Source organism: Semicossyphus pulcher, unplaced genomic scaffold (assembly GCF_022749685.1).
Source record: "Semicossyphus pulcher isolate SPU_LCO1_2020_fin unplaced genomic scaffold, fSemPul1.0.p SCAF_11, whole genome shotgun sequence".
Lineage (NCBI taxonomy): Eukaryota > Metazoa > Chordata > Actinopteri > Labriformes > Labridae > Semicossyphus > Semicossyphus pulcher.
The window spans coordinates 1,195,473-1,201,282 of NW_027211615.1; the positions used below are offsets into that span (position 1 = coordinate 1,195,473).

Genomic DNA, 5,810 nt, shown 5'->3' on the forward strand with positions numbered 1-5,810 from the left:
CTACTTATGCAATAAGTCTGTCCTCAATAGTTTGCCATGCGTTCTCTCATTGTTTTATTATAGCAGCGGCAGTGGTTCCTTTTTTTTATATATACATATTATGTGTTTCATCTCTTCATAAATTCCTCTTGCTCGATCTTGATGGGTGTGAAGTATGCCATTTCAGCATCAGAACATCTGTGCTCAGCCCATGGTCTTTTAAAGAAAACCGTGAACACGCATTTATGAGAATTACTTAAACCTGGCTTGACCTACATGAAACAGATTAAACCAGGATGCACTACCTAGGCTAGGCCAATCCTCGCCTTTTCTCTCATCCTGGATTTCTGAATTCTGCTTTGTCAAATAGCCCACCGGTCCATTGATGCCACATTGCAACACACATCCAAGTGCCTTGTCTTAATCTGTTATACAGGGGTGTCTTAACCTAACAACAAAAACAAATCATGCATGAGGAACTTTGTATTGTTCTGATACAGACATAAAAAAGTGACAGTGTTCTCTATATTACAATTTTCAGTGATCTGGGAGGATCAATAAAAAGTGTTGTTAAAATCGTGTCAACATTTACTGCATACACTTCTAATGACTTGGAAACTAGATACCCTCGCTTTGATGCCTCATCCTGCAGTCTGATCGTCGCCATCACTGGTCCCTCCCATTTCTTGTGCTTGGGCACTGACAGAACTGACATATCCACAGCATCCTGTCAGTGACATAAAGTAATGTTTTTTAACTGCCAGTAATGAACAGATGGTGTCTGCAATGTTTCACTCGCCTCTCAATTCTCCTACTCCTGAACTCGCTTTGAAAAGTAACTGCTTATTTGGATATTTCAAGCCATGTCAGCGAACAATAATAATAATAATAATAATAATAATGATAACTTAGACTTATATAGCGCCTTGTTCACAACAGAGTAAAAAAAGCAAACAAATAGGGCAGAAAGAGGTAGATAAAACTAGCACTAAAAAAGGGCAGGTGGTGAATTATAGTCCAAATGAAGTGGTGCACAGATGGGTTTTGAGGGTGTTTTGTGCTTGCTTCTTTTAGTGATTTGCTGATTTTATGATTTGCTTGTTTTGCTTGGTTGTCAAAGCACTTTGTAAACTTTTGTTTTTAAAAGGTGCTATACAAATTAAGTTATTATTATTATTACAGTTACAGAGCAAACCTCTGTGGTCTCATACGTTCCTATTTGCAGCGCTATCTGAAGCACCGCGGTAAGGCTCGCGCTGCAAGAGCTGCTAATCTCCCCTGACTTTACGTTCTGTCACTGCATCGATGCATGATCGTGAACTTCGAAATCTCGCTACATCAAGTTCATACCTCTGATAACTGTACATCAGAGTAAAACACATCATGTTGTGTTGTCTCTTTTCACTGTAACTCTGCAGAGAGATTTAGCGGAAGTAAAACTAAATTTCACATCACCATGTTAAACTTGGTCCGCGGATCAACTGTGTGGCGAACCGTGGGACAGGGGAAGGCACCCAAAGCCGGAGCTGCGTGCTTACTGTTGTTATGAAAACATAATCTAGTCATTCTTGGACCGCAACTGTAACGTATTGGCTACGTGTTTGAAGACTTAAAATAGGTAAGAATTTTCATATTTTAAATTACATAACAAAGATAACTGACAACAAAGACTAATTTTCATATCTTGTCGCATGTACATTTTCACTATTGTTTCGCATCACTCTTTGCGTAGCGCCTATATGCGCTGCATATTTGCACACCCCCTATTTGCGCCACTGGGTATAGCGACGGAGGAGGCCCTTTAGGTACTGAGGGGGGAGGGAATGGAGAGACTTGTAGGTGAGGAGGAGGATTTTATAGGTGATTCGGGAATTGACAGCCAGTGGAGGTGGATGAGGATGGGGGTGATGTGCTGCTAGGGCTTGATGTGGGTGAGAACCCTGGTGGCTGAGTTTTGGACGTATTGGAGCCTCTCCAGGGCTTTGCTGGGAACCCCAATCAGGACTCCATTGCAGTAATCCAGGCGGGAGGTGATGAAAGCATGCATGAGGGTCTCTGCAATGGAGTCAGAGAGTCATGGCCGGAGTCTGGAAATGTTACGGAAGTGCTTATAAGCAGATTTGGTGACAGTCTTGATGTGAGCCTAGAAAGAGAGGGTGGAGCCTAGGGTGACGCCAAGGTTGTGGACTTCGGGGGATGGAGAGATGGAGCAGCCGTCAACAGAGAGGAGCAGATCTCCAACCTTCCGGAGCAGCACCTTGAAACCCACAACCATGAGCTCTGTTTTATTACTGTTGAGTTGAGTAAGTTAGTGTTGAATACACCTTCCGGTGATAATTGGACACTTGGTCTTTAATCTTCATACACTCACGCCCGGGCGACCCATCCGGGGGTGATCAGTCCCCGGCTTGTGCCCAAGTGGCACGTTGTTCCACGGATCCCCCCACGGATCCACAGCCACCTTGAGGCCCTCTCTGTGGCCTCTAGTTTGTTCTTGATGGTTCTCCTGGATTGTAGTTCTTTCACTCCAAGGAGTTGGGTTTGCAGTAGTGAATGGCCAGCAAAGCCTCGGCACCCAACCTCGACTGGCTCACAGCAGGCTTTCCAGCCTTTGCTCCGGCACTCTGTGATGAGCTCTGCGTATTTGGCCCCCTTTCGCTCATTGGCCTCGTCAATTCGGTCCTCCCAGGGGACAGTCAGTTCCAGAAGAACCACTTGCTTGGTGGACTCTGATGTTAGCACCAGATCTGGGGGTAGAGAAGTGGTTTTGATGTTGACTGGGAACTTGAGCTGTTTTTCAAGGTCGACTTGGAGCTGCCAGTCACGATCGGTGGTGAGGAGCCCCCCTGTAGAGCTAGGCTGATATCGATAAGCCTTCTGTCCCGGTCTAATGAAGGAGATTGACTGTTTGGAGGGCGGCCTGGGTCTTGCTGTGCTAGATCACCGTGCAAATGGAGTCTGCCAAAGATCTTAAAGGTCTCATATTATACTCCTTTTCAGCAAGTTCACATAGGTCTAAGAGGTCCCAGAACAGTCAATTTGAAGTCTGCTGTAGTTCAGCCATATCAATTTGATCCAGAATCTGATCCAGAAGGAGAGGCTCCTTAAGAAATTCAAACTCTGCGGCAGCAGCAGGACGTTTCTGAATGGTTACAAATATTATGTGTCTTGATATTTTACTTTTTACTTTGTTCGTGTGTGTTGTTACACAGTTACGTAGCTAGGTAACATTAGATAGCTAGATTCTTGCAGTCTACGGAAAAAGTTTTGTCGTCAGAGGACTGTTATATTATATATTATAATCTCCTTTCTACGGGCCAGGTTTTAACGCTGCTTTGGAAAGCAACCAAGACCTGCTCGCCCCACTGCCAGGGAGCCTACCAGCGTGTTGTGCCTCAGTCACGCCTCAGCTCTGGTGATGGCCTCTTGTGCCTGCCACTTTCTCCCGGTCTTCACGAGAATTCTTGCTGATGCGACTTTGACGTCAGTACATCATCACCTCTCTTGAGCGGGTGACTTTGAACTCCTCCGTTAGTCCACTGAAAGGGAGCAGCAGTTTGGTGGAATGGCCGTACAGGGCGATGCTGCTCAAGGACTGAGGGAGCCCCAGCCATCTCCTGAGAAACTGGCTGATGGACTTCTCTAGTGCCTCTACCGTTGTTATTGGTACCTCATAGACCAACAGGGGCCAGAGTATTCCTGGCAGGACTCCGTGCTGATAGATCCAGGCTTTAAATTTCCCTGGGAGACCAGACTTGTCAATGGTTGTGAGCTAGGTTGCCAGGTCCTCCTGGTTTGTTTTACGGCTGCTGTGTCCTTCAGGGGGCTGTCAAAGGTCTTACCCAGGGTCTTGACAGGTTTTTCAGTCACTGATGGAATTTTTTGTCCTTCCCAGGGCAAAGCGGAACTGGTAGGTCACTTTGCCTTTCTCCAGGCCCAGGGACCTGGACTTAGCGGGCTTGAAGCTCATCCTTGCCCACTGGATGAGCCGTTCAAGCCCCTGAAGGAGCCACCTGCACCCTGGAACAGATGTTGTCATGACTGTCATCCATAAAGGCTCTTATGGGGGGGCTGACGCGTCCCAGATCTTGACTTGGGCACTCTGCATTCCACCTTGGCGGACTTAACAATCATGTTCATGGCTAGTGAGAAGAGTGGCATTGAGATTGTGCAGCCAGTAATTATGCCCTTCTCAAGGCGATGCCAGGCAGATGTTACTTGGCCTGAGGAGACTTGCGCGCTGAAATTGCTGTAGTAGTCCATGATGAGGCTGCAGATCTTGTCTTGAACATGGTGTCTTGCCATTGCGGTTTCGACGAGCTTGTGTGGAACAGATCCGTAGGCGTCCACCAGATCACCTTCAGAATTTTCCAGAGACGACTCAGGAGCCGCGGGCAATGCTTGTACACTTTGTAGGATACACCACTGGAGCCGGGAGCAGAGCTAGATCTTGCAGCTCTGACAGCCTCTTTTACCTCCATCAGGGTGGGTTCAGCGCTGTTGAATTGGGTCGCTGGTTCTGGCGGTGCACCAGTTCCCTACAAGGCCCGAGTTCGTGGTCTCTCAGGGTGTCGCTGAAGGTGGCGTTGAGATGATGGTCGATCTCCTCTACAGGGCAAGCGAGGTGGCCACTTCGTTTTTGGCCCAGTAGCTTCTTGGTGAAGCCAAAGGGATTGCCAATAAAAGCGCTGCGTTTCCGAGCCTTTTCCTTGCCCTTCCTTTGGTGCCATTCCGCCCTCCTCAGCGAGATGAGCCTCTTCTTTATGATGTTTGTGAGTTCTGTCAGGGCAGTCCTCTCCTCTTCCTTGGCGGCCTTGAACTGACATCTCAAGGATTTTAGCTCTTGTCTCAGCTGGCTAATCCTGGCTTCTCGTCGGTTGAGCTTCGCCAGATTGCTTGCTCTTCGCCTTTGTTCGACACCAAACCACTCTGCTGCAACAGGTGCTGTCCTTGTTGGAAAACTGCTTCTTCTCATATGACACCGCCATTGTGCCATCTGCTGCATTAAAGCGGGATTTACCCCCAATGAAAAGTGTTCATTTAAATGATATGGCTTGAAAATAGTTGCACTGTAGAGCCCTGTATTAGTTTCTTTCTGCACAATTTTTTTATTGATATCATCTAACATTTGTATGACTATTGTTAGGCAGGAGAAGTTGCATTATGAAAAGTTATGACTTTAGCGAAACTGCATTACGACATTGTCATCTGCTTTGAGTGAAACTATGTAATGAAACTCGGTTATTTTTAGAGTTGTGTATATGCCCCCGAGGCCCAGACTAGATATAGTGAACTGTTGATTAATGAGTCGGTTGGAATCATTAGTCCCGTGTTACGATGGATTAATACATATGAGAGAAAAGCCAGGTTACAGGGTCAATAGTGCTTCACATGTGCTTAAAATATACAGCTGTCATTCTAAGTAGAAAGGTTAAGTTCAGGCCTTGACGCATAAAAGCCCCCTGCAAAGCGGTAAAGAGGAAGTTGTTTTTGAGAGTGGCAGCTAATGAGAACAGACTTACACCGAAGACAGGAAGAAACTGAGACAGGCAAGAGACGAGGTCACAGAAGATAGCTGGAAACCGCAACCACCCAGCAGCTACTAGATAGAAGATAAGATGGAGAGTAAAGGGAAGTTTTTCTTGCAGGTCATGGACTCCGCTGATTGGAGGGTTCATGTGCCAGGGGTTAGGCCTAACCCGAGCACCAACGAAGAGAGAGCGAAGTTTACACCACTGTTTCTCTCCAACAGTTTAGTCCAATGAGAAGCTTAGTTGCTAAGGCTAATCAAGAATATCCACCAGCACCTTCGTTCAAACCCTCACCTCAGC

The 5,810-nt window shown here is 46.6% G+C and overlaps 1 pseudogene; it reads right to left on the reverse strand.

Moving 5' to 3' along the window:
- Positions 1-2,338: 2,338 nt before the first annotated feature.
- Positions 2,339-4,954, reverse strand: LOC138585242 (uncharacterized; annotated as a pseudogene).
- Positions 4,955-5,810: the final 856 nt, after the last annotated feature.